At 42.4% G+C, this 21399-nt stretch overlaps 1 pseudogene; it reads right to left on the reverse strand.

Annotated features, from left to right (window-relative positions):
* Positions 1-4: 4 nt before the first annotated feature.
* On the reverse strand, positions 5-2646 carry LOC136454680 (uncharacterized; annotated as a pseudogene).
* Between the last annotated feature and the right edge of the window lie 18753 nt (positions 2647-21399).

The raw sequence follows: 21399 nt of genomic DNA on the forward strand, positions 1-21399 counted from the left end.
TCATCTATGGTGGCTGCATTGTGGGCACTTGTTGACTTGAGAAAACACTAGCCAATGGTTGCCTTATCTCAGAATTAGGATTGGCCATGATTTCAACCAATATCTGTTTCATTTCTTGCTTAGCTTCCTCCTTAAAAATATCTCTCATAGCTTTCTTGTAGCGGTCACATTTTTTGTACATATCAGCATGCTCAGGAAATCCTTCCTTCTAGCCCAACCAGGATGAGACGCCTCACACACGACCAGAGTGCTCTGGGTTACCCAGACTAACACTAAGGGTGTCCCTCTCTCTTGATGGCTTAAATGATCCTTCCTTCTGCTTAGTTGCCATGGCCAAAATATTCTTGGTTGCTTCATCAGTCATTGGATCTAGCCACGATAAACCAGCCTCACTTTCTTGTGGTTTCCGCGCACGAAGCCAATCTCTTGCCCTTTCGGGTACATCCTCCAACATCACCAGTAACCCTACTGCCTTCCTTGTAGCTACTTCTGTCCTCCATTTAGGAATCGCACGCTGGTAACCACTAGTTCCAAGGCGGTGTTGGTATATGTTCTTCTTTCCAAGTTCACTATTGCCTTGACTCTTAGATAAGAACTCTTCTGATGTCTCCTGCACAATAAAGGTCTTCCACTTAACTGCTGTAATTTTTGGGTACTTCTTCGTTGCGTCTAACCCTTTCTTCATGAACTTGGTATTCAATTCCGACCTCCAGTTATGAAAGCTGATTGCACACTGCCTCATTGTGTACTCCTTCACGACAGCTCATGACTCGGTTGCAAAAATAAACCTTGCTCTCAACTCTTTCCACAAGTCCTTTTTGGTTTTCTTTGGCACTAGTTTCCAATTAGAGATTGTGATGTCAAGATTGTCCCTAACAAGGAAACTGATGGCTTTTCGATACTTAGCTGCCACCGAGATAGGTTGTGCGGACTCTCCTTTCAGGCTTACTTCTATAACAGAATATGTACGATCCGGCCACTTGTTTATGCCCCGTTTCCCACGCTTCCACTTCCTATCTTCGGCGGTGGTCTCAGCTGCCTCTAGTACAGAATCCGATGCATCTTCCTCCGTTTGGTTCCACAATTGAGAAGTTATCTACCAAGAACAACCAATCATATATATATATATATATATATATATATATATATATATATATATATATATATATATATTCAGTACGTTGGTATGGATATGAATAACAACCCCTCATAGCCCTTGATTGGAATTATTAAATTGAACATCCTCATCTTTTGGATTGTAAGTAGGGTCTCGGGTTTCGGCACGACGAGCCGCCCTATCTATGCTAGGGCATGGATCGTACGGCGAACTCCACGATCCACTGGTGGTATTGTGCTACGAGTATGATCTTTAGGCACCTGCCTCATCACCAATGTTTGGTTGGGCACCCGCCTCATCACCATTATTTGGAGAACTCATCAAGCTAATTTTGATTTAGTGAATATTTATTTTTATGTAAGCATCGTTTAACAGCATGTACAATAAATACATAGCATGAAAATATATGTGCATCAAGCATCGAATGGACATGAAATTTTCACACATAGCATGAATTGAATAAGCTACCATAAATATTCCAAAATATATGCTACCTAGAACAATATACATATATATAATTCTAGGGTTGCTTTTTCACACACACACACACACACACACACACACACACACACACACACACACACACACACACACACACATACACACACACACACACACACACACACACACACACACACACACACACACACACACACACACACACACACACACACACACACACACACACACACACACACACACACATACACACACACACACACACACACACATATATATATATATATATATATATATATATATATATATATATTCGACCCTAGAATTAATTTATTTTTCAGCAAAAAAAGCAACCCTAGAATTAATTTTATGATTCAACACATAATACACAAGTAAAGATGTTGAAACAAGCCCTTAATGGGCTAGTTAGGGTTTTGGCCTAGGGAAATGTGCTAGGTGGACCGGCCCAGGTAGGCGAGCGTCATGCCCAGCGGCGCTCCGGGGCAGGCAGCGTGCGGTGGCACGGGGTCTGGCGGCAGAGGCAGAGCACGGCAGGAGCACAGAGGTGAGTTGGAGACCTCAGTGGTGCGCACGGTAAAGGCAGGCGCGGCTCCAGCGTGGGTGGAGCTCCGAGGCGGGAGGCACTCCGAGATGGTAGGGCTCCGAGATGGTGGGGCTTTGAGACGCGGGGCTCCGATGCAGGCAGAGACGGTGGGGCTTCGAGACGGCGGATGTCCAAGCACGCCACAGGCGTGGGCGGGGCTCCGGCGCAGGCGGAGACGACACGGGGCTCCGGTGCGGCTTCGAGGCGGGGCTCCGAGATGGGGGTACGGCGCGACACTGAGGCGAGCAGGGCTCCGGCACGGCGAGATGGCAGAGCTCCGAGGTAGGGGTGCGGCGCGACCGAGATAGTGTGGCTCCGAGACGGACGGGGCTACGGCCGAGATGGTGCGGTTCCGAGTTGGGCTCCGGCGGCGTAGGCAGGGACGACGAGGTGTGGGGCGGTATGGCGCGCGGTGCAGGCGGGAATGGCGCGGCGACGATGGAAAATTTGGGCAACCTGATGGCATCTCGGGGAAGAAGAATGTGCCACCAGACTTCAAATTTTCAGAGGCTCTCGGCGCGTGCATATATATAGCATGCATTTGTACAGGCGGTTCGGCTTAGACACCGCCTGCAAAAATGATTTTCACATGCGGTTTTTGAATTCAATTGCTAGTGGAGAAATATTTCCAATGGCGGTTTGTTTAAGCCGCCGCCTATATAAATATTTTCCATTTTAATTTTTGTTTCTTTTTATCTATTCCATTCAGATTCGAAAATGTATAGAATATTTTTATATATTCCATATTATGTATAAATATGTATATAAATACAATTTGATGATATATGTATATAATTCTATATTTTCTACTTAACAAAAAATAAAAAATATATTTGAAAAATTGAAACTTTGAATTGAATTTTAGCATGGTAGATGATCTAAAATAAAAATATTGTAAACATCAAAGTAGTAGAACTCATCAAGCTCTACAACTTTTATTTTGGTTATCTTTTCATGTGACTAAATTTGAACAATTCAAATTTTGAATTTCAATAAATGACAAATTCAAACAAAATTTTGAGTCACCAAATGATTTGAACTCAAAAAGTGATGAATATAAAAGTTGTTGAACTCATCAAGCTCTATAGCTTTTATTTTGGTCATCTTTTCATGTGACTATATTTGAACAATTGAGATTCTGAATTTCAATAAATGACAACTTCAAACAAACTTTTGAGTGACCTAATGATTTGAACTTAAAAAGTGAAGATCATAAAAGTTGTAGTACTCATCAAGATCTACAACTTTTATTTTGATCATTTCTTCATCCGACAAAGTTTTAGTAAACATTGTTCACAAATTCTTGTTTGTCAACAATGGTTTCATAAACTATGTGAGTGATCAATGGATTTGTGAACAGTGTTTACTAAAACTTTATCGGATGAATAAATGACCAAAATAAAAGTTGTAGATATTGATGAGTACTACAACTTTTATGTTCATTACTCTTTCATCTGAAATCATTTGGCATGTCAAATTCTTGTGTGAAGCTGTCATTTCTTGAAATTCAAAATTTGAATTATTCAAATTTGGTGACATGAAAAGATGGCCAAAACAAAAGTTATAGATCTTGATGAGTTCTACGACTTTCATTTTCATGAATTTTCGTCTGAAATCATTTGGTGCCTCAAAATCAAGCTTAAAGCTATCATTTCTTGAAATAAATTTATGGTTAAAACAATTCCAAAACCTAGAATATCGAACTCAGAAGCATAGTGCCCGAGACTTGTAAACCTCAGGTCGTGGGTTACCCTTTTTATTTTTTTATTTCCACTGGCGGCTTATTAAGAAAATCGCCTGTGTGTTTTAATTCCACTGGTGGCTTATTAAGAAAACCGCATGTGTTAATGATTACCACTGGCGGTTATTTGAAAAAACCGCATGTGTAAATACACACTCAGCAGCCGATTCTTTCTAACGGCTGCCTCTGCCTCACTCCTCTATAGCCGCGTCCATCCTCGTCGTTGCTGGCTCCTTCCTCTACAACGTGCTTTTCCATCGACTGGCCTAGACGGCCCGTGCACCTCGTGCGCACCCACGGTGAGTCCTCTCTGCAATCCCATTCCCCCTCCTCCCCCCAACCCCCACAATCACCCACGGCGACATCTGCCGGTGGTCTCTCGGCTAGATTCGGTGCCCCGCGTGAGCGCTGCCGCGTCCCCTGCCCACCCGCGTGTAGCCCGACGGCATGTGCCCTGTGGGTGCGCCCACACGGCGGCCTCCTGGCTAGATCCGATGCCCCATGTGCGCACCACCTCACCCCATTCCATGCCCACCGCTCTCGTGCCCGTGTGCGCCGCCTCGCCCCATGCTGTGTCCACCGCGTGTGCACCTACCTCGCCCCGTGCCGTGCCCACCGCACATGCCGCCTCACCCATGTCGTGCCCACCGCACCTGCGCCCGCACGTGCCGCCGCATCCTATGCCCACCCCGCACGTGCGCCACCTCGCCCCGTGCCGTGCCCACCGTGCACGTGCCCATAAGTGTCATCACATCCCGTTCCCACTGCATGCGCCGCCATGCCCCATGCCCTCCATCCTCACCGCCGATGGCCGGTGCCCCTCATTTAGCTTGGCCGTGGCTAATTTTTCATAATGATTTTTGTTAACTAATTGATGTTTTGGAAGGACCATGCCTTGGTATGTTGTTTTTCGTGGCAAAGAGCCCGGTGTTTACCATTAGTGGGCTGACTACCAGAAATAAATCTTAGGATTTCGTGACAATTGCTATAAGAGATATGAGACCAAAGTGAAGCAATCATGGCATTTGGTGCATACATGAAAGATGGCACATGTGAGAAAAGGTTGAGCATGGGGTTTGCAAGCAGGAGACCGAGGTTTTGAAGCGGGACAAGGGTGGAAATCCAATAACGCCCATCATGATTGTCATCGTTATTCAGTTTGTTATCATTATGGTTCTCTGCTATGTGGTACTGCGGTTGATAGATTAGTGCTGGTTTATTTTCAAGATTATGCTTGTAATTGTATGTTCCAAACAATTGTTGGAATATTTGTTAACTCTTCAATGCATGTGAGGAATATTTGTCTACACTTTGACTTTGAATTTAGTAGTTGTATGGCTTGTAGCAAAGCACAGATCAACACATCTTGTTCGTGCATAAGTTATAAAGTTATTAATAACTTTTTTCCTTTGACATAAATTTAGGAAAAGAGATGGACAACCTCCCTTCACCGGATCTGCCAAGTTCTGGCAATTATGCATATGATCTGGGCTTCCGACCAACATTGGGGAGGGCACAACACCCATATCCAAGCATAGTAAGTACCATGTTTTAAATACACCTCTATAGATATTTTGTTCTGATATATATAATTCTTAAATATAGACTATTGATCCTATACCATGGTTCAGAGAGACAATCTCAAATTTTGAGGTTGATTACATCAATGTGGGTACATTCCCTATAGATGGTGGACTCAAGCAATGTTGACTTGGCTTTTCTATTCTTGCTAGGGCGGGACGCGCAGATTATCACGAGATTAGTGCACAAAAATATGATGTGCAAGAATGTTTAAGGGCCCTCCAAAATATTGGGTACAATATTCCTACATACTCCTTCATGAGGATTGGAGCTTTGAATGTGGGCCTCCACCATGATATTGGACTATTTTGTGCACAGCTTGCTGACGACAACATAGATGATGTGGTCAGTCTCATAACTTATATCCAGATTAATTGTATGTCTATATATATGTATGGTTCTGATAACCACATTTTTTCCAACACTTGCAGATTTAGGAGATTGACGTTACATACGCAAGTTGTAGCTTCGAAGCCATTATAAACCAGGCCTTGCATCAATTGGGTTGTTATAATTGGGAATATGGTGGCCCTGTGCACACTTCAGAGGGAATCCAGGAAAAAGTTTTTGTGACTAGGAGGGAAGGTTCTCGACCAATGTTGATCGTCATCAGTAGACATTGTGAACGATCTTGCGCAGCAAGGGAAAGTGCACTAGTGAATACATTGCGCTACATCAGTGACATTTTGGCATATGAAATTAACGGTCTGCACTTCTTCGTGTACGTGGTACGATGTTGAGAAGTTCTTAGAATTTAAATTACTATTGGTTGTAATAAATTATTATAGTTTGTAATGAACAAATTTAAATTATTATGTGTTTGTAATGAACTAATCTAAATTATTATGGTTTGTACCAAATAATTCATATGTTTGGACTGTGGAAACTTGAGAAACTATGGAAGCGTGAGCACAATCACCGTACATTGTTAGATACATGATACATCATAAATGACAACAAGCACAAAGTTTACATGATAAACCATTCATACAAGCTGATACATGAATTACATGATAAATGACATCAAGCACAGTGTTTAGCCAGCTACTGTTCTTGCATGTCCATTGGGGCGCAAATAGGGCAATGAATTTGCTTGGATACTTTGATCTACATTAATTATCTTCTCTAGTAGGTCTGTAAAGAGGGGCATTTCACTGAACTAGTTAAAATCCTCAGGATCAAGCGCACCATCAACTCCTATAATTTGTTGTTTTCTAGAGACAACTACATGCTTTTGCTTTCCTGCCTTTTTGTTCTCAATGCTTAGGTCCTTTGCATAGAAGAGCTAAGCAACATGGTTACCAAGGACCCACGGGTCATCCTTGTAACCTACTTTACTGAGGTCAATAATTCTTAGCCCATAGTTGTCCACATTGACACCTCGTTGGCCTTCAACCCATTGGCATCGAAAGACGAGAATTTGAAAATTGACACCATACTCTAGTTCCCATATTTCATGAATGAATCCATAATATGTAGTATATTCACCATTTTCATCTAAAGCATCACCGCAAATCCCACTATTTTGTGCCACACTTTTTTTTGTCCTTCGAATTGACACAAAACGTGAAGCCATTAATGTCAAACGTCTACCTTGTAGTGATCTGGCGTGATGGTCATGCCAGCTTCTTGATGGTTTGTTCCTCCATTGTTTCCCCATTTGGAATGTTCTGATCCTACAGCCATGTGGTGAACGTATGCTTGTGCTCCTTCATGACCCAATCTTGTATGTGCCCATTGTTTTGTTCATGAAGCTCATTCATGTGTTGCTCGATCAATGGCTCCATTATAGAGAGTTGATGTAGGATGCTGTGGTGTGCCTCTAGGACTATGTTGTAATCCGACAAGATGAATGACTTCCGTCCATTCGCCCTTTTTCATACAACCTACCCTCGTGCTTGGACGGAGGCAAACCAATTGCAATCTGGTCTTTTAGGCATTTATTGCAGAATGGACCTTCGGACTCAATGGCCTCTTTGATAGTGTAGGCCTCTATCATGGACCCCTTTGGGTGAGCACGATTTGATACATACCCATTTAGAATTGACATGAAATGCTCATACATCCACATTTCATGCAAATACATGGGACCCAATGCCTCTATTTGAGCCACCAAGTGAACAACCAGGTGTACCATGATGTCGAAGAATGATGGAGGGAAGCACATCTCCAACTATGATAATGTCTCCGTGGTGAATTCCTATAGCGACTCCAATTCACCGTGCTCAATTACCTTCTATGAGACCTTGTTGAAGAAGTAGCACAATCTTGTGATTGCCATCTTTACAAACACTAGCTTTATAGCCCTGATGGCAATAGGGAGGAAAGTGGTCAGCATGACATGACAATCATGGGAGTTGTAGTTGGTGCGTATAAGGTCTTTCATTGACACAAGACTCCTGATATTGGAGTAGAATCTAGATAGAACTTTCAAAGTCTTCAGCCACATACAAATCTCATGTTTCTCTTCTGGGTTGAGGTTGTAGCTTGCTGCCGGGAGCAGGTACTTCCCATTTGGTTGAGGTATAGGGTGAAGTTCTTTTCTGATGCCTAAATTGACAAGGTCCAAATGCGAACTGAGTCCTTCTTTGTCTTGCCCTTTACGTGGAGCAAGATCCCAATTATGTTATTGAAAACATTCTTCTAGACGTGCATACCATCGATCGCGTGTCGTATGTCTAAGTCTTTCCAGTATGGCAAATACTTGAAAAATATTGATATCTTCTTGAATGTGTCCCTTTCCAATGCCTTGACATCCTTTCTTTTCTTTCCATCTTTGGTCTTCTTCCCGAAAACAAATGTGACTTTGCTAACTATTAGGAACACTCTTTTACCTGCACTTGTACCTAATGGAGCAGTAGATTTTGATTCATCCCTATTGTTAAAGTACTTTTCCATACTTTTTAGTCGGTACTTATGTCCTCTCAATAAGAAGCGTCTGTGCCTCATGTACACTAGCTTGTTAGATGCAGTAAGGTACATGTGTGAGGTTTCATCAAGGCATACTACACAACCAACCTTTCCTTTGAACTACCCCAATAATGAAAATAGAGCTGGGTAATCATTTATGGTAACAAAAATCATTGCTTTTAGTGTAAATGGCTCCTTGCAAAACTCATCCCACATGGCCACGCCCTCTTCTCATAGTTTTTTCATTTCCTTCATTAAGGGCTCTAGGAACACATCCATATCGACACCAGGTTGTGTAGGTCTAGAAATAAGAATGGTTCACAAAAGGTATTTTCGCTTCTGGCACAGCCATGGTGGGAGGCTGTAGATGGTTAGGATCACCAGCCATGTGATGTGCTTGCTGCTCCTCTCAGCAAATAGATTCATTCCATCAGTACTCAGCATGAACCTTATGTTCCTTGGTTTGTCAGCAAAATCCTTGTATGTGGAATTGAAAATTTGCCATTGCTTGGCATCGGATGGATGTTGAAGTTTTCTATCGTGTTTGCGCTCATCAGAAGCATGTCGGCACATAAGTTCTGCATCCTTAGGGTTTGTGAACAAATACCTCAACCAATCAACCACGGGGAGGTACCACATCACCAAAGTAGGAATCCTTCTCTACGCATAATAGTCTACTTCTTCATTGCTATGGGTTTTTGAACTCTCTTTGGTCTTCTTTTGCTTCTTCCCTGTCTTTACGCAAGCTCCATTCTCTTCATCCCGATAGTCTTTATTGGTCTTGTACCTACTCGCACCACAATTTAGACAACTCTCTAAGTCTTTGTAATTGTCACCTCGATATAGGATACAATGATTCCTACATGCGTCGATCTTTTCGACACCCATAGTCAGTGGACTGATTAACTTCTTTGCATAGTATGTGTTAGCAGGCACTTTGTTCCCCTTTGTAAGGAGTTTTGCAAGAACACGCAAAAACTTATTGAAGCTAGGATCAAACCAACCATACCGAGATTTTAGCATCAAAAACTGAAGGACAACTCTTAGTGTAGTGAATTCATTGGTACAACTCTTAGTCTCTTCCTACAAATGCCCTGTTGATACCTTTTCAAGGCCTCCATTCCTTTGATAAGGAACATAGAAGTATCAGAATAATGGTGCAACAATGCCTCGAAAATCTTGGCTTGTTCACTTTCATCGATGACTTGAACATCGTCGACGTCTTCACACGCATTTTGGATGCTGACATCATCATCATCACTAAGATCTACCATAACATGCTTAGTCTAGGGTCTATGGTGTCATGTCCCATCATCCATATTTAGTCCATCTGCATGAACTGGGTTGGATTCTACAGAAGGCGCAGAACTACCCTCTCCATGTTTCACCCAAATGAAGTAATCCTTCATAAAACCTCAACGAACCAAATGAGAATAGATTTCTTCTACATCCTCAAATACAACAATATTTTTGCATTCGATGCACAGACAACATATGTACTTCATCTTTTGTCTGCATGCATGCCTACTAGCGACATCAATAAACTTACAAACCACCAAATGGTATGACGGGTCTAATCTTGATAAGCTGTACATCCATAACAATGTTTCCATCTTCAGCTGTATAGAAATTATAATAGTAATGTGTAATTAAACAGGTACATTTAAAAGTATTTGATTAAAATTAAAATCATTATAGTTATTTGAATAATCTAAAAGTTATTGTAATTTCAAAACATCTAGTTTGGTGAATAAACTAGATTGTTTAAAATCTTTTTAAACAATATTTCTCTGAAAACACTAGTTCAAAAAATCTAGCTAGATGTAGTTTTAACAATATTTAATATTTTTATAATAACATATTTTAACTCCAACATTATTTATAACAACCATTAAAGCAAGTGATAATACCAATTCTCTCTCTATAATACTACCATTTTTCTCTCTCTCCCCGTGAAACCCTAGGTCTAATTTTGAATCAAGTTTATAACGGAGAATCAATTATAAGAGGTGCACCACTATAATCCAAACCTTCTAAGATACCATGTATAGAAATCATAAACAAAAATCTACTACCACTCTCTCTATCTCTCTCTCAAAAAAGAAGCATGAAACTCTCTCTCTCTCTCTCTCTCTCTCTAGCTAGATCTAGTTTTAGCTCAAAGTGAGAAGCACTAATGCAAAAATAGCTATGAGAGGCATTAATTAACCTTCTTAAGCCACCTCCTCCAAAGAAATGAAGAGCAAAACCTCTCTCTCTCTCTCTCTCAAAACACAAGCATGAAACTCTCGCTCTCTAGCTAGATCTAGTTTTAGCTCAAAGTGAGAAGTACTAATGCAAAAAGAACTATGCGAAGCATTAACTAACCTTCTTAAGCCACCTCCTCCGAAGAAATGAAGAGCAAAACCTCCCCCTTGTATTTTGTGATTTTTGGACCTCCAAGTTCGCTACCAATGGAAGGTGGCTCAGCTGAACAGTGCTGGTTGGGGGAGGAAGAAGCGGCATTAATAACAGATCTCTTATGGGCGGTTGACATAAAAACTGCCACTGCAAATGATAATCATAGGCGGTTCACTTAAGACAACCGCCAGTGTAAATGTTCATTTACACCAGCTGTTTATGTAAGCAAGCCGCCAGTGTAAATGGCCTTTACACTGGCAGTTGGATAATGCAAACAGTTAGTGTAAATAATCCATTAACAATGGTGGTTTTCTTACACGAACGACCGATGTAAAGGCTTTTACATAGGCGGTCCTTTGCGTTGACCCACACATTTCTCTCTACTAGCGCCACCTCTTTCCCAACCGCTAGTGAAAAAAATCATGGCGCTAAGAGAAATCTCCAGTGTACTAGTGTTCCAAGGAGTTAGGCCGTAGCGGTGGCAATGAGGGTTCCGACAATGATGACGATGAGGAGAGGGGCAAGTCCAATGAGGACGCCGTAACTGCTGAGCCTAATGAGATGTCGCTGAAGTGAGCCGAGCAATCCTCGCCACTGTCGCTACTGGAGGATGCTGGGTCTAGGGCCCTGGCGAGGCCTCTCCAACTAGGAGCGCGCCACGTAGTGGGGCTGCGTTGAAGACCAAGACGATGACCTCCAACTCCAAGCAGGCTAAGAAACCCCCTCCGGCATCATAGGAGGATGATGAGGCGGGGGATGCATCATTGCCCGACGACACCACCGATGCCTGCCACAACAAGAGAGCCACAACTCCAAAGTGGGGTGAGAAGCACTCCTCGTTGCCACCGCAGCAGACGGAAGAGCGTCTAGAGAAGAGTGTTGCAGGACCTATTGGCAAGACTATCACCGTGTCGGCCCCAAAGTGTAAGAAGCAGAGCAAGAGGTCCGCCGATGAGGACAAGCTCAAAAAGAAGCAGCAGGAGAATTAGATCATAGAGCAAGAGCATGCTAGTGACACTTCACCCCCACATGACAAGGACGTGCACACTACCCATGGAGAGGAGCCATAAGGGAAGGAGGTTACAAATCAAGAGCATGAGGATGACACTAACCCTCAGATAGGGGTGGGCCCAGTCCTAAGCCCACTAGGGCCATCGTGACCCAATTTAATAATACATATGTAATTTTTTAGTCCAATAAAAATAGTCCAACAAACATTTTATTGTAGTCTCCTACCGGTCGTGTGTAGGAGTCCCTCCTCCTGTCTTATTGCTCACATAGTCATAGGGTCACATTGCGCCGTCGCTACACATAGTGGCCACACAGGCATGCCAGCCTGCCGCGTGCAAATGACCCTAACTAACTTCTACTTTGCACTAGCTCTATCTCACTCAAGGAAGCCTCCTACTCAATTCTAGTTGCTAGGTCTTTAGGTTGAATCACACAAACACACAAGCTAGCAACTACACAACTATACAAGTAAGCTAACTAGAGAGCTAATTACAACTAGTTACAACTACAAGCTACTCGAGTGCTACACTAAACAAGAGAGTTACAACTACTCAAACTACACAAGCAAGCAAACACTACACAAGTAAACTAATGAATGAATAGCAAGTGTAGTGCTCTATACCGAATAGGGAAAGACAGATGACACAAGGTATATACCCAAGGTTTGATTGCTTGCCGGTAACCTATGTCTTCATTGTGGTGAGTCCCAACTTCATGATTCACGTGCTTATTAGCTTCACATGCCAATCCCACCAGACGGGCACCTGTTGGCAGTCACTAACGACCAAATATGATCGTCAATTATAGTCCAAAATAGGAGAAATAAACATACTTTTGACACATATGCATGTACTATTGACCTAGTTCCACTTGTATTAGAGAAAACATGTTTTGCAGGACACACATTCGAATACAAGTGGAAAATAAACAAAACCAAGCAAAAGGCGTAAAGCAGAAAGCGTAATGCAAAAACGCACAAAGAAAATACATGGGAAAGCCTACCTACTCATCAAATCTGGGCTGACCACTGATGTCAGAGGGGTTAGGCCCACCCAAGAACCGACCACGCGAAGGTGGTCGTGAGCCGGCCCCACCTAGGTGTGGGTGCACCAGGGGTGTGGTCATACCCCTGTTGCTGCCACCTAGGCCTGGCTTCCACCGACTGATACATGGCAGCATGCTATGGCGGTTCAGCATTGTTTCCTAATTTTTATGCCAAACTGACCATGCTTCACTATATAAGAAGAAGAGGAGCTCACCTTCAACACACACAATCATTTGGAGCTACACACCTCACCTCTCTCTACTTGTGCTCTCTTAGCTTTAGTAATAGTATTTGGAGCTAGCAAAGCTATCAATGAGGGCTTGGCTCCTTGGAAGAAGAGTGACATCTTGGTATGAATAATACTATGAAGAGTTCTTCCAAAGTCTCGCTCTCATATCATTTATATAGTTGTGCTATAGAACTAGAGTATAGTTGTGTTGTTATAATCATGATATATGAACTAGCATATAGTTTGTGTGTCATGATCTTAACATGTTCAACTTCATGCTTAATCATTCATATGATTTGTATGACTAGAAGTAGAGCTAGGGTTGGGGTGATGGTTCGTTGTTACTTCGGGTCTGCCCCTATTCTTCCTTGTCGATCCATAGGGTCAGAGTCCTAGGGGGATGGGTAGTTTCCTTGTACACGGGCGTGGTGCTCGGGTACACAGGAACTTTTGGATATGACGGTTGAAAGGTCCTAATGGCTAGGGGGTGAATAGCCAATTAAAATTACTACAACAACACTTAGCAAACTGGTTAGACAAATATGAGGCGAAGCGAGTGTTGCGCTAGCCTACTAAAAATGAAAGCCACCTACCACAATTCTAGTTTCTATAGTCTCTATCCACACAATGGCTATGTCACTACACTAATTTAGTGTGCTCTCAAAGGCTAACTAAAGAGCCACACTAACCAAACTAACAAGCTCTCACGACTAGCTACACTAAAGAGCATGACAACTAGTTTACGGTAATGTAAAGAGAGAGAGAGCAAGATGGTTATACCGCCGAGTCGAGGAATGAACCAATCAATCACAAGAATGAATACCAATGAAGACTAATCACCTCAAAATCAAATGATGGCACAATGATTTTTACTGAGGTTCACTTGCTTGCCAGCAAGCTAGTCCTCGTTGTGGCGATTCACTCACTTGGAGGTTCACGCGCTAATTGGCATCACACGCCAAACCCTCAATAGGGTGCCACACAACTAACACAAGATGAGGATCACACAAGCCACAAGCAATTTACTAGAGTACCTTTTGGCTCTCCGCCGGGGGAAAGGTCAAGAACCCCTCACAATCACCACAATCGGAGCCGGAGACAATCACCAACATTCGCTCGACGATCCTTGCTGCTCCAAGTCATCTAGGTGATGGCAACCACCAAGAGTAACAAGTGAATCCCGCAGCGAAACACGAACACCAAGTACCTCTAGATGCAAACACTCAAGCAATGCACTTGGATTCTCTCCCAATCTCATAAAGATGATGAATAAATGATGGAGATGAGTGGGAGGGCTTTGGCTAAGCTCACAAGGTTGCTATGTCAATGCAACTGGCCAAGAGAGTGACCTAGAGCCAGCCACACGCCTTTAAATAGAGCCTCCAATGAAATAGAACCATTGGGCTCACAGAGCACCCTACTACGCACTGACCGGACGCGTAGGTCAGGCCGATCGAACACACGCCACCTAGCGTCCGGTCACACGATGCGCACCACGTGGCCCCTTGGTTTAACCTCATCCACGTAATCTCAATAGCCGGTCTACTTCACGCCACATGTTAAGTTGTAACCGAATGCGCTACTCAAAGTGACCGGACACTCTATCACCAGAGTCCAGTCGTTTTCAGTAAGGTTCCAGAGACGGTTTTTCATGACTAGACGTGTCCAGTCACTCACCCTTTTATCTATGCGCTGCCACATCAGCAGGACCAAACAATGAACAGTGTTTAGCCAGAGTCTGGTCACCTGCGTCTGGTCTTAGGCCGAGAGTAGCCCGAGCACTCCACTGATTTTTATAAATAAATGACCGGACGCTGCTCCTCCAAGTCCGATGACCATGTGACCAGCGTCCAGTCACTGTTTTTCAGCGACTATCACCTCCTTCATTTCACCAACTTCTCCACCCTTGCTCAAATGTGCCAACCACCTAGTGTATCACCTTGTGCACATGTGTTAGCATATTTTTACAAATGTTTTCAAGGGTGTTAGCACTCCACTAGATCCTAAATGCATATGCAATGAGTTAGAGCATCTAGTGGTATTTTGATAACCGCATTTCGATACGAGTTTCACCCCTCTTAATAGTATGGCTATTGATCCTAAATGTGATCATACTCTCTAAATGTCTCGATCACTAAACCGAAAAGCTCCTATCAATTCCACCTTTGCCTTGAGCTTTTTGTTTTTCTTTCTTCATTTCCAAGTCCAAGCATTTGATCATCACCATGCCATCACCATCATCATGTCATGATCTTCATTTGCTTCATCACTTAGAGTAGTGCTACCTATCTCATAATCACTTTGACAAACTAGGTTAGCACTTAGGGATTCATCAATTCACCAAAACCAAACTAGAGCTTTCAATCTCCCCCTTTTTGGTAATTGATGACAACCCTTACACAAAGATATGAATTGAAATGTAATTGAATCCATGTTGCTTGCCCAAGCATATTTACCATGTGTAAAAGGATATGGACAAGTTTCATGAACCCTAAATGGTAGCAATTGCTCCTCCTACATATGTGCTAAGAGTTTGGATTGTAGCTTGCATATATGCTTATATAGGAAATATAGGAGCCAATGTCTACCAAATGATGCTATGGTATAAAAGATGGACCTTTGAAGCGTGATACCAATCGGAGTGCACCAATATACCATCCTTAGCACCATTAGTAACTAGACATACACAAAAACTAGAATACCCCGTGAGATCAACATTACAAGTAAGGGTCTAGTTTTCATAATGTGAGCATGAGTCTAGTTACTTAACCTATGCATGCTAGTTTTTCATTTCATCATTCAAACCTACAACTAGCATACACCACACAATGGATATTGAAATTTAAAACTTGTGCCATGCAAGCAAATATATGAAATGCACATTCAAATGCATCCACCAAGTTTATAAGCTTGTTCCCCCTACTTGTGTGCTTAAAATTTTAATTGATCCCCTTCCTTTGTCATATCTCTCCCCCTATGTTAATTTCTCAATTTCTCCCCCTTTGTTATCTTTTCACTATCTTTGTACACTATTTCTCCTCCTTTGTCATCAATGACCACAAAGGTTCAAAATGTAGATAGGTTGAGATTATCAATGTCAATCAATGGGGTGAGGATCTGATGAGGACATCACTCCTTCAGATGTACCCACTGGTCCTCCAACCGTTATGCAAGGTCCAATGACCCGAGCTCGAATGTGTCAACTCAATTTACAGGTGAGCTCGTTCTTAAGCGATCCTTTTCATACTTTTGAGAATAGACTACTACCTAATGATGTTATCTTGCTTAGGAACATAGAAGAGGGTCATGAGGAACTTGGAGAATGGTATAGAAGTGGAGAAGACCAGCAAGGACAACCAACACAAGCTGTAGGCCTAGTCCAACTGAAGTTGGAGCCCATCTCGGGTTCTAGGACCAGTCTGTCATAAAACTGGTCACACGGGAGCGTCTGGGCTCCGTTTTTTATGATCCACCTATAGATGGAAAGCTAATTAGATAAGGAAGCCAATGCAAGTGGTCTCACATCAAAAGCCCTTTAGAATCAATGGAAATCATCGAAACAAGTCAGCGTCCAGAATCTATCAGGGAGCTACGACACCGTCTTTTTGTCCGTTGGACCGTGTATCATGTTTGGGCCCATTAGGGGGCATGTCCTAGGGTCTTTCCATGACCCTAGAGTCTTCATAAACGGCCACCACCCCTCCATTAAGGTTTGTGTTTTGCTCAGATTAATCTGTCAAGAACAGTTTCGCCGTTCATCGGTTTGTGAGACCCCAACATTGTGAGATTAATCATTCATCTGCAATTTGGTTGTTTTCTTTCTTGCTCTTGCTTGTGTTCTTTGTTGCACAGGTAGGGGTTAGCCTTCTTAGCGCGGTCAACTGAATCTACATCTCGGTTGATAACCAGAGGAGTTGTGGTGCTAAGATTGTAGGGTTCGATCTTTCAATCTGAAGCCGGATCGGTGTGTGATTCTCTACCACAACGATAGTTACCTCTACCTGACGGAAGATCAGGATCCCCATCCCCTTTAAGTGGTATCAGAGCTAAGGCATACCATTAGGTTCACATTTATCACCTAGTTTTGAGTGTTTCACATTCGTCCTATAGTCTAGTGCCATACTCGTTTTATTCCTGTCCTAGAACCTTCCGCGCCATAGCCTTTGCATATTTTAGTTTTAGAGTACGTCGTGTTGAGTTTGTGTCCTGGTTGAGGTCTTCTTACTAGTTAGGTCATGTTAGAGTCTAGTTCGTGTGTTTTTCCCCATCATTTCCATCGAATCCTTGCTGCCGTGACCAATTTTACGCGCATTTTTCCCGTTTTGTCCTCTCATTCGGAGTCTGTTCTCAAAACTAATCTAGTTTTCGCATACGAACTTGGATTTCGACATTCCATATATCAAAATCGATCAGAAATTTTTTTTGGATCCGCTTGTCTCATACATTGTTGGGTTCGAAAAATTTTATTTTGGCCAAAAACTGGTCACAAGATCCTCTTTTCGTGGTCACAAGCTTTTTGTCAATTTTGAGCACGTCTTCTGAATTTTCCACAAGCCACGCCTTTCACTTGTTTAAGCTCATATTTTCTGTGATTACTTATTTTTTGCGCCTAAGTGAAGAAAAAATATAAAAAATAAAAATAAAAAGTCAAAGAATCCCAAAAAACAACGACAGCCCAAAAATAGAGAAAAAGGAGAGGAACAAAAGTGGAACAATATCTAGAGGAGCACATAGAGAAGGCCAAAGTGAGTTGTGTTAGCGTGTGCTATTTAGTTCCTTGTTCGTGTTGCTCTTGCTATCCACCACACTTGTTTGTCACACACCTGGCACCTTGCTATCCACCATACTTATTTGTCACACACCTGGCACTTGGAACATTTTAGACAAGCAACGAGAACAGGTACTTTGGACTATAATTCAGCATTACTTTTTTTTACTGACTTGTGTGCCAAATATACATATTATTCTTTGTGTGCCTTCCAAGCTCCACAAACTTTTCAGATCAGTACTAAAACAGGCCCTTGTAATCTCAGTACCACTACCTCACAGGTATCACGAACCAGCCGCCGATTGTACCGCCCACTGCTTGCATTGGTAAGAACTTTGTAAGAGCTTGGTAAGACGCTTCCACTTGCTGTGAAAAGTGACACCACTGCAACCATGTAGTTATTTGATAGGGATAACTTTCACCGTTTGTTCCTGTTTTTGTGTTTACAATGGCAGGAGGTGAACAGACTGGAGATAACAGTCCCAAGGATTTCAACGAGTGTGTCAGCCAAGAGTAATTGCAAGCTGCTATAGAGAATGCCCAAAAAAGGATGAATGAGGCCATCAGAAACGCCGTCACTGATGCACTCATTGAACTCAACATTAGCAACATCATGGAGAGACTGGACAAACGAATTTCCATGCTAATCGATAAGGTTACTGAGTTGGAAACCTTTGTGGCGGTCAACAACGATGTCTCCGGCAGTAACACCAATGGTCTCTTTCCAGAAGACATGGTGTATGATGCCAATGGGAACATAGATCGAGCAGCCTTCCGACAAGCAAGATTACGATGACGTCTTCGCCGCAACATGACAGGTATGGGTGGTGTCCACCACCATCAAGTAATAATCATCGTGTGCCCGATAATCCTTATGCTAAGATTAAGTTCACAATACCATCTTTTTTAGGTCATTATGATGCTTAGGGATATCTTGATTGGAAGATGATGGTAGAACAAAAGTTTAGTACCCACCTTGTGCCTGAGCAACATAGAGTTCGACAAGCTACTAGTGAGTTTAAGGACTTTGCCATTATTTGGTGGAATGGGCTAGCTGCATAGGATGCTTTACCTGGTACGTGGGAAGAACTTAAGATAGCTATGCGTGATCGTTTTGTTCCTCCTTATCATAGAGGCTTGCATAAGAAATTGATGTGTTTAGAACAAGGAGAGAAATCTGTACAGGATTACTATGGTGAGCTCCAAAAGGGATTGATGCATTGTAGTGTTGTGGAGGGGAACAAATATTCCATTTGTCGTTTTTATTTGGGTTGAGGCGCAAGATTCGGGACATTGTTGATTATAAACAATTTCACACTGTCAACCAGTTGTTTCAGTTCATTATGCTTGCAGAAAAGGAATTATAGGGGCATGAACAGCAGAGCAAGAGCAAGGTCAGCACCACATACACACCACGCTTGGCACCATCTTTGGGGCTGACCAAGCCAACCACTTTTTGGGCACCTCCACCAGCAAGCAAGCGACCAGCAGCCTCTGGAGTTACCGCTACACCTAAGGCACCTCCCACACGACCTTCAGATTCTGGTAAAAATTCTTTATAGGTGCCTGCCAAGAGTGCCTCATTCGTTGCATCGACGGGATGCAGTTTGGGCATTCAGTGCCACCGCTGCCATGGAATTAGCCATGTGCAGAAGGACTGCCCAAGTTAGCGGGCAAACATTGCTATAGAAGATGATTACATCAGTACCTTTGACATTGAAGATGAAGAAGACAAAGATACAGATGAGGAGGGTGGTGAAGTCCTTGGTGACGAGGCCACGGCGGCCTATAGGAGCATCATTGTATAGTGGGTGCTCAACTCACAAGTACAACAACCTAAGAAGCTACAACGCCATAACTTGTTCTAGATTTTCTTCATCATCAGCAACTGTCAAGCATATGTCATTATTGATTGAGGTAGCTACAATAATTTGGTGAGTTCTGATTTGGTCAAGAAGCTTGGCTTGACCACACACCCACACCCACGTCCATACCATATTTAGTGGCTAAATGATTCTAGAAAAGCAAAGGTAACACAAACTTGCAGAGTTTCATTTTCCATTGGTTCTTATGTTGATTCTATTGATTGTGATGTGGTACCTATGCAAGCCTATTCACTCTTATTGGGTCACCTTTGGGAACATGACAATGATGCTACACACCATGGTAGAAGTAATAAATACACTTTTGTGCATAAAGAAAAGAAAATTATTTTGGTACCTTTGACCCTTGCTCAAATTATACAAGCTGATAGAGAAACATGCTGCTAGTTTGAATGATGTTCAATCTGAAAATCAGCAAGTTGCTAATTCTATTCTACCACCTAAAAAGGATAAGTCTACATCTATTTCCAAGGTCGAGGGGATTAAATTGAAGGGTGGTGTTATGCTTGCAACAAAATGTGACTGCTAAAAATTCTAACGATGATATTTGCTATGCTTTGGTATGCAAACAAGCTATGTTTTCACTTGATGATATTGTTAGCTCGGTGCCTCCTGCTGTCACTAATCTTTTGTAGGAATATGAGGAAAATTTTCCAGCTGAGATACCCCTAGGGCTGCCACATATGAGAGGGATAGAGCATCAAATCGATTTGATTCCAGGAGCAACCTTGCCCAACCGTGCTGCCTATCGAACCAATCCTGAGGAGACTAAGGAAATTCAGCGGTAAATCCAAGACCTTTTGGACCACAGGTATGTACGTGAAAGCCTTAGTTCTTGTGCCATTCCTATACTTTTGGTTTCTAAGAAAGATGGAACTTGGCGTATGTGTGTTGATTGTAGAGCCATCAATAATATTACTATTTGGTATCATCATCCTATTCCTAGGCTAGACGACATGCTTGATGAGTTGTGTGGCTCTATATTTTTCACCAAGATTGATTTGCGAAGTGGCTACCACCAAATTAGAATGAAACTTGGAGATAAATGGAAAACCACGTTTAAAACCAAATTTGGATTGTATGAGTGGTTAGTAATGCCTTTTGGTTTGACAAATGCACCTAGCACTTTCATGCGCTTAATGAATGAGGTTTTAAGAACTTTTATTGGTCATTTTGTGGTAGTCTACCTTGATGATATATTGATTTACAACAAGTCTTTTGTTGAACATATGGATCACTTACATGTTGTTTTTAATGCTTTACGTGATGTATGATTACTTGGTAACCTTGAGAAGTGTGTCTTTTGCATGGATCAAGTTTCTTTTCTTGGCTATGTTGTAACTCCATAGGGAATTGAGGTGGACGAGATAAAAATTGAAGCCATAAAGAGCTGGCTGGTTCCCCAAACCGTCACACAAGTGAGGAGTGTTCTTGGTCTTGCAGGATTCTATAGCTGCTTTGTTAAAGATTTCAGCACCATTGCTGTCCCATTGCATGAGTTAACGAAGAAAGGGGTGGTGTTTCATTGGAGAAAGGCACATGAGGAGTCCTTTGACACTTTGAAGGACAAGCTCACACACGCACCATTGTTGCAACTTCCAAACTTTGGTAAGACTTTTGAGCTAGAATGTGATGCTAGTGGAGTTCGCAT

The sequence above is a fragment of the Miscanthus floridulus genome, chromosome 5, assembly GCF_019320115.1.
Source record: "Miscanthus floridulus cultivar M001 chromosome 5, ASM1932011v1, whole genome shotgun sequence".
Taxonomy (NCBI): domain Eukaryota; kingdom Viridiplantae; phylum Streptophyta; class Magnoliopsida; order Poales; family Poaceae; genus Miscanthus; species Miscanthus floridulus.